Genomic DNA, 12,396 nt, shown 5'->3' with positions numbered 1-12,396 from the left:
GTATATTCTTATCTGGTCCAGTCTGGTCCTGTCTGTTCCTGTCTGGACCGGTCTGGTCTGGTCATGACCGGTCTGTTTCAGTCTGGACAAGTTGGAACTGGTTCAGACCGGACCAGAGAGGTTTAGACTGGTCTTGACTGGTTCAGACCAGACCAGACCGGACCATACTGGTGTCAACCAGTTTAGATCGGTCCAGGCCAGTCCAGACCGGACCAGACCGGTGTAGACTGGTTCAGATGGGACCAGACTGGTTTAGACAGGTTCAGACAGGTTTAGATTGGTTCAGATTGGATTAGACCAAACCAGACTGGTCCAGACAGGAGTAGACCAGGGTAGTGAAGGCAGGGAGATCAGAAGGCCATTGCCCACTACATAGTGAGTTTGAGTCCAGCCTGGGCAACATGAGACCCTGTCTCAATAGCATTCCCTATGCTCGCGTGGGTGCACACACCCACACAGAGTACAAAAGACAAAGCCAGGCTCTCTGCTGAGTCCCTGTAACTCCCTCCAGGGATAATGTTGGACACAGACCGTATGAGCGCTCACAGATACTGACAAGCTGCTGCTGGAAGCAATGTTACAGTATCATTGGAGGCCCCTTACTAGAAAGTCATTTCCTCCTGATCAGTAAGAGGTATGGCAGGTGGGCCAGGGATTATTACCCCTTGAGAAGGCAGATTTTCCCAAAGCCATACAGGATGAATAATTAACCCCATAATCAGTTAATGTGCTTTCCTTTCCAGAAACCCCACCCTCTGTCCAGTCAGCCAGAGCTATTCTCAGGCTCTGATAGGTCCGCCCACCACTCTGAGCCCTCGCTCACTCAGAAAGGTGAAACTTCCTTTTTCTTCTTTTTTCCATCTTTTCTGTCCTGAGCCTGGCTGGCTTTAGCAGGCTTCCTTCTTCTTTCTCTGGAGCTCTGCCCCTTTTGCCATGGGGCTGCTTGCTCACAGTGGGGCTGACCTCCATCGCTGGAACACACAGGCTTAACTCAAACTTCATGGTTTTCTCGCTTCCTGATCTCCATCTCCTTCCTCTGGGATGCTGCCAAGGTTTACAGCTTGTTTACCCTGCGGTTTTTCTTTTAAACACATACTTAAGTGGCCCTGATTGATGGAAACTGTTAACTGGAGATCCCCAGGTCCAGAGTCTGAATTGGGGCAGACGGCAGGTGGCGTGGCTTCCTTACCGGTGGCCCTCAACCTTCCCTTTAATACAGTTCCTCATGCTGTGGTGACCCCAATCATAAAATTATTTTCGTTACTACTTCATAACTGTAACTTTGCTGCTGTTATGAATTGTAATGGGAATATCTTCCATGTGACCCCAGCAGGGTAGCAGCCCACAGGTAGTCCACTGCCTTACAAAGACAAGGTCAGAACAGGCCAGAGAGCCAGAATTTAAAGCTGAGTTTGTCTAACTTACCCTGGTCAGAGGCAAGAGTCATAAGAAATGGGTTTGGCCTAGAATTCAGTGCTGGACACTGGGCCGGTCCCCTGGCCCTTCAGTCGTGTGAATGGGGATAAATGGAAGAGCTTTGGGACTGAAGAGGTGGCTCAGCCGTCAAGAGCACATAACTCCAGCTCCAGGAAATCCCGGCACCTCCCCCTGGCCTACAATGGCACCTACAGACATATAAAAAATAAAATAAATCTTTGAAAAACGAACAAACAAAAAAACCTTTAAAAAGGACCTGTGTTGGCTGGTTTTATGTCAACTTGACCCAAGCTAGCATCATCTAAGAGAAGGGAACCTCGATGGAGAAAATGCTTCATAAGATTGGGCTAGTGGTCCGGGGTGCCATAAAAAAGCAGGCTGAGAAAGCCACGAGGAACTGATTCCACTAAAGAGAAGGAACATTTATTTAACTGTACCCATTTCTCCCTGGAGAGGCTTTCAATTTGTTTCCAGTTTTGTGATGAACAGTGCTGACCAACAGCCTCTTTGATATTTCCATCCTGCCATGCTTGCGTGTGTTGTTTACTGACATTTTAACTACCATCTGTGCCTTCCAGTCCTGCCAGCACCAGTTTAGCTGTGGCTGGAGCCATGCAGCCCGAAATGTTGTTTTTATCTAAGTTGTTTTGTTTTCCAATAAAGATTCGGGAGTCAGATGTTGGAATGAAAACCTACTAGATCAGAGAAGTCCCAAAACAACCAACTGACCTTTCTTTTTGGCTGGAGACCCAGCAAGAGAGAGAGTCTCTCCACACCGTCCTAAACCAAAGAGACCAAGAAATCTCTAAATCCCTCCATACTCCTTCCTGTGTCTCTCTATCCATATGGCTGGGTCCTCCATACTCTCTATGGCTAATTCTAGTCAATTAGTCACTGGCTCCGCCCCCTGATCCAAGGCTAATTTTATTACACAATCTGGGTTTTCACAGCATGATCAAATAATCTGCAAAAAGTGTGTGGTACCTGCATCCTTCCATGCTTGTATGTATACCTGCATCCTGCCATGCTTGTGTGTGTACCTACATCCTGCCATGCTTGTGTGTACCTACATCCTGCTGTGCTTGTGTGTGTACCTGCATCCTGCCATGCTTGTGTGTGTACCTGCGTCCTGCCATGCTTGTGTGTGTACCTGCATCCTGCCATGCTTGTGTGTACCTGCATCCTGTCATACTTGTGTGTGGTACCTGCATCCTGCCATGCTTGTGTGTGTACCTGCATCCTGCCATGTTTGTGTGTACCTACATCCTTCCATGCTTGTGTGTACCTGCATCCTGTCATACTTGTGTGTGGTACCTGCATCCTGCCGTGCTTGTGTGTGTACCTGCATCCTGCCATGCTTGTGTGTACCTGCATCCTGCCGTGCTTGTGTGTGTACCTCCATCCTTCCATGCTTGTGTGTACCTGCATCCTGCCATGCTTGTGTGTGTACCTGCATCCTTCCGTGCTTGTGTGTAGCACCTGTATCCTTCCACATTGTACTTTGTACATCCACCCTTCCATATTTTTGCTTTGTTCTATTATGAATATTACAAATTAATTAATTATGAAAGTACAGGGCGACTTTCATTTAATCAGTATTGTAAGATTGCTATGGCAGTATACAATAAGTTCAAGGCCAGTCTGTGCAACTTGGTAAGATCCTGTCTCAAAATAAAAAATAAAAGCAAAATGGATAGCTATATATACATGATATATATCATATGTATATAGTAGATCACTTGCTTGGCCTGCCAAAGTCTCTAGCTTCATTTTCTGATACTGAAAAAAATTGCCTTGACCATACTGAAAAAAAAAATCACTTTCATAATTGTAAGGACCAAGTGCCACCAGCAATGGGCATCGGTTCTTCTTCTGCTCATCCTGTCTAAGCCCAAGGCTCTCCCTATCACCATATATTGGCGGAGGTTTCTTTTGCTTCATCTGGATAGAAATTGTGGATAGATACAAAGTCTACAAATGCCGCTCCAGGGAGGCTTCCCATCCCTTTAGGGTTTGGCTACAGAGAGCCATAGCGGCAGACAGGCATGAGCAGCGGTAAGGAGCGCCCTCTAGTGTTACACTTGCTGTGCAGGCTTCGGAATCAGGCCTGGGACGTTGGATCAGTGGGTGGTGACCCATAGCCTCTACCAGCACAGCGGGGGCAGATTCAGATCTGGGGGTGCAGCTGGTGGGTGATTCTGAGTCCTTCACAGCTGCTTCTTCAGCTGTCCTTCCGCTACTTTGGCAGTTGTACAGCCATTACGGACACTGTGCCGAGAAGCCAGGGCCTTGGGCTCAGCAACCAGGTGCCAGTCAACCGCAAAGATTGGAATCTAGGGAAGAAGTGCCAGGACTACTTCCAAGGCCACCAGGACTGCTGAGTGTGTCAAGCAGCTGCCCTGGCTCTTCAAACTGTCAGACAGCCACCGCTTCAGCTATCAAGCCGCTGGGGCGCCGCTGCTGTAACGACGGTGTCAGCTGCCTCCACTGCTACCGCCGCCTTCACGTGTTACAAGTGGGACCTGCGGTACTGAGAGCAGGCAACTCCAGAGATGCCTCTACTGCCCCAGCGTTGCAACCCCAGGAAAGCGGCTCCCTGCCAGATAAGCCAGCGAGCCATTCTAGGTCAATCACAGCACTTGTTTGGGCTAGTCACAGTTGTGCCTCTGTGGCACCAATCAGTCTTAAAGCTTGTGTTTTGGTGTTTGGTGACCTTGCATCTGACACAGTTCCTCCACCAGAAGGGCTTCCCCTCTGGCCACAGAAACGATTGCAGGGCCGGCTAGAACACCACTTGCCCATTGCTTTCTCCTCCCCATCACTCCTGGTCCTCCTACTTAATGCAGAATTGAAGTCAAGCTTGGTTTTTGTTTTTGTTTTTGTTTTTGTTTTTAAATTAAAACATTGTTCAACCTACTAGCTCAGGCTTCTTCTTTTATTTATTTATTTATTAAAGATTTCTGCCTCCTCCCCGCCACCGCCTCCCATTTCCCTCCCCCTCCCCCAACCAAGTCCCTCTCCCTCATCAGCCCTAAGAGCAATCAGGGTTCCCTGCCCTGTGGGAAGTCCAAGGACCACCCACCTCCATCCTGGTCTAGTAAGGTGAGCATCCAAACTGCCTAGGCTTCCACAAAGCCAGTACGTGCAGTAGGATCAAAAACCCATTGCCATTGTTCTTGAGTTCTCAGTAGTCCTCATTGTCCGCTATGTTCAGCGAGTCCGGTTTTATCCCATGCTTTTTCAGACCCAGGCCAGCTGGCCTTGGTGAGTTCCCGATAGATCATCCCCATTGTCCCAGTGTGTGGGTGCACCCCTCGCGGTTCTGAGTTCCTTGCTCGTGGTCTCTCTCCTTCTGCTCCTGATTTGGACCTTGAGATTTCAGTTCGGTGCTCCAGTGTGGGTCCCTGTCTCTGTCTCCTTTCATCGCCTGATGATGGTTAATAATCAGGAGGATGACTATATTTTTTTCTTTGGGTTCACCTTCTTATTTAGCTTCTCTAGGATCACGAATTATAGGTTCAATGTCCTTTATGGCTAGAAACCAAATATGGACTCAAGCTTGTTAACCAGCTAAGGGGGACCGTGTGTTTCCCATCCTCCTGTCTCTACCTGCCAAGTGCTGGGATTAAAGATATGTGTCACCATACCCAATTTTATTCAGTGCTGGGGATGAAACCCAGGGCTCCATGCTCATAGCCAAGTGCTCTGCCAACTGAGTTACACCCACAGCCCTAAAATACAGCTTCTTGTGTGTGCATTTAATTTTTTTTACATTTTTATTTTACATGTATGAGTGTTAGTCTACATGTATGTCTGTGCACCACAGATGAGTCTGGTGCCCTCAGAAATTAGCAGAGGGTGTTGGATCCCCTGAGACTGGAGTTACAGATGGTTGTGAGCTGCCCTGTGGGTGCTGGGAATTGAACTGGGTCCTCTGCAAGAACAAGTGCTCTTGAGCCTGGTGGTGGTGGCGCACACCTTCAATCCCAGCACTCGGGAGGCAGAGACAGGTGGATCTCTGTGAGTGGATCTCTGGCTACAAGACAGGTGGATCTCTGGTCTACAAGAGCTAGTTCCAGGACAGGCACCAAAAGCTACACTGAGAAACCCCTGTCTTGAAAAACAAAAACAAACAAAACAAAACAAAAAGAACAAGTGCTCTTAACCACTGAGCCATCTCTCCAGCCCCAAAGCAAAGTTTCTTGTACTGTGGATAGTGACCTCGTATGGAATCGCATAACTGAGTAGGGAGACCACAGAATATTTGGCAACAGTAAAAGGTTTCTGACGGGAAACCAACCAAAACTTAATTCAAAATCAGATGCATAATGAATTTGAGGTGTTTCTGCTGTATGCGCATAGCTCACCTGTGTTGCATTGTGAGCCCCTTCGGTATCCTGCCCAGGGCGTGCCATTAGGCCCCACAGCTCCAATGCTGCCTGACAACCTCAGCTCAGATTCCAAACTATTGTATGTTATGAGCTGCAACACTTTCATTACACACACAAAAATCTGTTCGCTGGGAGGTAGCGGTGCACACCTTTAATCCCAGCAGCACTCTGGAGGATCTTTATGAGTCTGAGAACAGCCAGGACAGCCAAGAAACTCTACATAGAAAAACGAACAGCTAACAAAATCTCCTGCTCATAGAGAAACAGCCCAGGCTATACTTAGACCTTCTTATGGTTACACTATTATATACTGTGTATTTATGTGAAGATGTGTTTTCAACATTAACAATTATAAAAGCAAAATGTGAATTGACCCTGAAAAATGTTAAAAATGCTCTGTGTCCTATAGTCTCAAAATATAAAAATAAACACCTGAATATGTTTTCGTTTTAATAATTGGAGAAAGTATATATGTGCAAAGAACTGTTTGGAAATAATTGTTATATAAATGTTTGACTGTAAATATGTGTGTATGTATTTATATGATAACTATATAAGTGGAGTCAAGGGAAATTTCTTGGATAAAAAGGGTGGTGAGTGGAAAACCATAGGAAGTCTTAATCTAGACTCATACATCAAGCCTTGTTAGAGCAAAAAGTCTGGTAGGAATTGTGCGAGCAGCCCTGGCTAGGACTGTGCCCTCAGGAACCAAGGCAATCAGCTGCCGTCTTTTGTACAGTTGTTCGAGGATCTGTGGAGAGTTCCAGAAGGCTGGTGCTGGCAGAAGGGCAGCCAGGCTGGCTGTTTGCTCAAGGCGGCTGGGACAACAGGCGAGTTCAATAGACGCTAACTAGGAAATCAAGTTGCCCATTGCCAACGTCTTGGCTGATTTAAAGGGGAGTGAATATCAGAAGGGGTGGCCCCAACAAAACTTGCCACTAACACTAATCATGATTTTTTTAAAAATATTTATTTATTTGTTTGTTTATTATGTATATAATATTTTGTCCACATGTATGCCTGCAGGCTAGAAGAGGGCACCAGACCTCATTGCAGATGGTTGTGAGCCACCATGTGGTTGCAGGGAATTGAACTCAGGACCTTTGGAAGAGCAAGGCAATGCTCTTAACCACTGAGCCATCTCTCCAGCCCTAATCATGATTTTTTAAAACTTAATTTTTTTTTTTAATTTTAGCTGGATGTGATGGCACATGCCTTTAATCCCAGCACTTGAGAGGCAGAGGCAGGAAGATCTTTGTGAGTCTGAGGCCAGTCTGGTCTACATAGTGAGTTCCAGGACAGCCAGAACTAAGAAAAATCCTGTCTCAGGAAAATTTTTTTCTGAGGCAGGGTTTCTCTGTGTAGCCTTGGCTTTCCTGGAACTTGCTCTGTAGACCAAGCTGACCTCAAACTCAGAGATCCCCCTACCTCTGCCTCTCAAGTGCTGGGATTAAAGGCATGTGCTACCGCTGCCCAGCTTAATATTCTATTTTTAAAGATTTGTTTTTATTTTTATGTGTACAGTTATTTTGCCGGCATGCGTGCCTGTGCACCACATACATGCAGTGCCCACAGAGGCCAGAAGAGGGCATTGTATTCCCCAGAACTGGAGTTGCAAGCCGTTGTGGGTGCTGGAAACCAAACTCAGATCCTCTGCAAGAGCAGCAAGTGCTGTTAACCACCCATCTAGCTCACAGGCCCATCTTTAAGATTTAAACATAAAGCAGTCCACACAACACTGCACCATCTCCAGGTCTCTCGAGAGGCTGGAGAGCAGAAGGGGTTTTATGGGTCTGCACTTCATTTGCTTTGTGGCCTCAAGCATGGGAACAAGAGGAACCATGGAAACCTTGAGGCTTGGCTGGGCATCTTTCTGTGTGCTGCTGCCCCATGGGGGCCACAGTGCCCAGTGCTGAGTGTTAAGTATTTTTCGACCGACAAACCTTTCCGCCAACACAATAATCTGAATCAAACCAGATCAGACCGAATTAAAAGATGCTCAGATTTAATGAATGGCAGCGCTCCCCGGTGCGCCCCCCCCCCCCCCGGGAAACACAGAGAGGGGGAAAGGAGAACCTAAATGACCATGGAAAACCAGGAGACCACATGTTCATTCTCTGGAGGGCAGTTTAAATAGCCTGTGGAAGTGGTTTGACCCTCCCTGTGAAGGGGTCACCATTTGGCGGGCTTTTTGACCCTCCCGGGAAGGGATCACCATTTGGTGGGCTTTCTCGGAGGTGGAGTTTGGACTGAGGCAACTCCTAGGGGAGGGGGGCTTATGTCAGGAGCTCGGGTGAAGCCCCCAGTGAAACACTGAGGTCTGTTGGAGTCTGGGCCTCCAGGAGAATAAGAGGCATCAAAAGTCCATTCCTTCCCAAGTCACCTGCTCTGGGACTGCGGGGTAACATTGACTGCAACATGGGTCACCACTGGGCCTCGGCAACATTCTGGGCATTGGCAACATTCTGGGTTTGCTTGCCCTTCATGACAACATCCTGGCTCTTTTGCCTGTGTGATGGCTGCAAAAACTAATGGTGTTTCCTGGCTGGGCTCTGTTCCCTCTGCACACACTGGATTCCCTCCTGCCTGAAACTCTTCTAGTAGAGCAGAGAGTCGGGTGCAATTGCAGAAAGAGCAGGAAGTTCCAGACCCAGGAAAAGGCAGCCTTCATCTGGGCTTGTTGGCTTTTAACTATGCCCTCTGTCCTGGCTAGTTTTTACCGTCAACACAGTCAAGAGTCACCTGGAGAGAAGGGTTCCCAACTAGGGATTGCCCAGATCTGACTAGCCTGGTTTTTATCACAACAGAAAAGTGAATTACAATATCACACACACACACACACACACACACACACACACACACACAGAGAGACTGCTGTTTTTCTTCAGTTGCTCTTTCTCAAATGAGTTGAAGATTAAGTCTCTAACAAAAATAAATTAATAGCAAATACATTTCTAAATGTGTTAAATCCTTGAGTAGTTATGAAAATTCCATGATCATAGATTCTAGATAGTTAAGACATTTTGCTTTAAATTGAGGTAAAATTCACATAACATAAAATCAACCATTTTATTTTTATTACATTTGTGTATTATTTATTTGGGGAAGGGGAACACATGTGCCTTGGTATGCTCATGAAGGTCAAAGGGCAACTACACGAACCTGACCCCTTTTTACCAAGTGGGTTCCAGGGATTGAACTCAGACCTCAGGCTCAGCAACAGGTACCTTTACTCACTGAGCCATCTTGTGGCCCCAAATAAACTATTTTAAAATGTACAGCTCCGTAGTGTATTTTTTTGCAGTTTTATCCCATTATCACCTCCATCTGGCTCCACATAATTTTCATCACCCCAAATGGAAACCTCCTGCCGGCTAAGCAATCGCTCCACACCCTCTTTCCAGGCCCTGGCAACCACTAACTGGCTTCCCCTCCCTCAGGATCTGTCATTCCAGGTGCCTCAGAGCAATGGAACCAGACAGCAAGAGACCATTTATTCATCCATTCGAAGCTGTTTCTACTTTAAAAATGTCTTTGTGGGGAGGCAGGAGAGATGGTTCTGTGGTTCAGAGCACTGGGTGCTCTTTTGTTTGTTTGTTTGTTTTTGTTTTTGTTTTTCAAGACAGGGTTTCTCTGTAGCTTTGGTGCCGCACTGGCTGCTCTTGCAGAGGACCCAGATCCAGTTCCCAGCATCCTCCAGTTGTAGGAAAACCGTGTGCCCTCTTCTGGCCATTGTGGATACTGCATGCATGTGGTGCACACACATGCAGGCAAAACATTGAGCACAGAACAAAAATAAATCACTTAAAAAAAAAAAAGCAGCCAGGCAGTGGTGGCACACACATTTAACCCCATGAATTCGAAGGCAGAGATAGGTGGGTCTTTGTGAGTCTGAGGCCAGTATATCCAGGGCTACAAAGAGAAACATTGATATGATATGTCTGTGTGCAGAGCTCCATAGAGCGCATGTGGAGGTCAAAGGTCACCTCTGTATGCCAGATGCCAGTCTTCACCTTCCACCCTGCTTTAGACATGATCCCTGTCATTCATTCACCAACGTCTAGTCCAGGCTCCCTGCCCACAGAACTTTCAGGGATCGTCTGCCTCCACTTCCCATGCTCAAAACCATGCCCAGCTCAACTCCTAAGGACCTGAACTCAGAACATCACAGTTGCATGTGAAACAGTTTTATCTACATGGTCATCCACCCACTTCTACTTTTAAAAAGTATTTTCTGTGTGTGTGTGTGCTCACACTCACTCGTGGGTTCATACACGGGTACATGTGGGTGCCTGAGGCCAAAAGAGGTTGTTGGTCCCCTGGAGCTGGAGTTATGGCACCCAACATGGGGTGCTAGGAATCAAATACAAACTCTGGTGTAGCACAAATGATAAAAAAACGGATATTGGTTCAAGCTGAAGATCAGAAAAGCAAAACAGCCAAGTCACTAGAGAAGTCTTACCTCTACCAAGGCTGGGTGACTACAGACTGAGCCCTGAGCCTCTGTCTCCTCCTGTTTTATAATATCTTTAGTGCTGGGGGTAAAGGCATGTGACTCCTTAGTACTGGGATTAAAAGTGTGAGCCACCACCACCTGGGTCTGTTTCTGCATTGATCTTGTGGAGCCCAGAGTGGCCTTAAACTCACAGAGATTCATCTGCCTGTCTCCAAAATCCTGGGATTAAAGGTGTGTGACACCACTGCCTGGCCTTTAGTGGCTTAGTTTTACCCTCTGATCTTCAGGTAACTTTTATTTATTAAAATATAAATAAAATATCACTATACTCTGGTCCTCTGCAAGAACAGCACATATTTTTGTTTGTTTGTTTGTTTGTTTTTTTTGGTTTTTCGAGACAGGGTTTCTCTGTTGTTTTGGAGCCTGTCCTGGAACTAGCTCTTGTAGACCAGGCTGGTCTCGAACTCACAGAGATCCGCCTGCCTCTGCCTCCCAAGTGCTGGGATTAAAGGCGTGCACCACCACCGCCCGGCTTGTTTGTTTTTTCAAGACAGGGTTTCTCTGTGTAGCTTTGGAGCCTGTCCTGGAACTCTCTCTGCAGACCAGGCTAGCCTTAAACTCACAGAGATCCTCCTGCCTCTGCCTCCCGAGTGCTGGGATTAAAGGCGTGCACCACCATCACCCGGCCAGCACGGAACAATCTTGTGCCTTGTTGGTACACTCTGAGTCAAGATTTGCAGTATATTGTAAACTAGCCATTCCTCCCACCTAGCCTCAAGTGTAAAGCTTACACCACCAGGCATGCACCACCTATAGCAGGCTTCTCTATGTTCACTATCACAGTGATCTTCCACACACTCTGCCAGCCTTTCACCTCTTAGGAAAGTCCTCTGACCTCTCAATAGCAGAATTTGGGCTTCCTGGCCCAATGGAGCCCTCCACACCCGCTCCTTCCACCACAGCCTTCCCGTGGCTGTTCCAGAATCAAATGGTGCTCATTCATCTAACCTGACTTGTTCTGAGTGCTTCTCATCATCAGGGGTTCTGGTATAGGTCCCAGGGGAGCCACAAACAATCAGTGAGCATAGGTTCTCATTTGTCCTGGCCTTGGGGAGAGTTGGGCCATACAGTGAGTCACACAAGGGGCTCCAAGGGTCATACAAGAAATAAACAGAGTACTAGGAGAAATGTGTGCTAATTAGACTCGGGGTCAGGATCCTGTTTGCTATTCTTGTTATCCCTAAAATTAAAGACCAGTAAATTCTATCAGTGTGGGTTTTGAATAAGAGTGGCCCTCACACGTTCATATGCTTGAATACTTGGTTTCCAGTTAGTGAACTGCTTGGGAAGGATTAGGAGGTGTGGCCTCACAGGAGTAGATGTGATGCTGGGAGTGGGCTTTGAGGTTTCTCTCCCTCACTGCTGCCTGGGGGTCAGGACATAAAGCTCTCAGCTATTGCTCTAGTGCTACGCCTGCCTGCTTCCTCACAGGATGATCCTGAACTAAGCCTGTAATCCTGTAAACAAACCCTCAGTTAATTAGAGTCATCTTGGTCATGGTGTCTCTTCACAGCTGAGAACAGTAATTAAGACAGTTAGCAATGCATCCAGTCGCAGGGAGCTGATACCTAATAGAACTTAGACAAACAGAGGTTGGTTTTTCTCATGTAAATGAAGTTGGAGCCAGGCGCAGCAGGTTTGTCATCTCATTGTCCCAAGAAGGTTGTTGTAGCTCCAGGTATTGCTTTGAGTTAAAAGACAGACACAGCAATACCTTGTAACAGGAAGGCAAACAGTTCAGCATTTCCTCTTATGTCTGATGAACTCAGAGCAGCTGCAGCATGACCAGGTAGGAAAGGGAGAAGGAACTATAGATTCCACTGTGTACCTACTGTGTGCTAGGACAGGAAGGAGTGGCTGATGATATATGTTGTGTGCCTACTGTGTGCTAGGACAGGAAGAAGGAGCTATAGATGTCCACTGTGTACCTACTGTGTGCCAGGACAGGAAGGAGCAGCTGATGATACATGCTGTGTGCCTACTGTGTGCTAGGAGAGGAAGGAGCAGCTGATGATATATGCTGTGTGCCTACTGTATGCTAGGACAGGAAGG

This window comes from Chionomys nivalis, chromosome 11 (genome assembly GCF_950005125.1).
Source record: "Chionomys nivalis chromosome 11, mChiNiv1.1, whole genome shotgun sequence".
Taxonomy (NCBI): Eukaryota; Metazoa; Chordata; class Mammalia; order Rodentia; family Cricetidae; genus Chionomys; species Chionomys nivalis.
Note: the sequence above shows the minus strand (reverse complement) of the source record.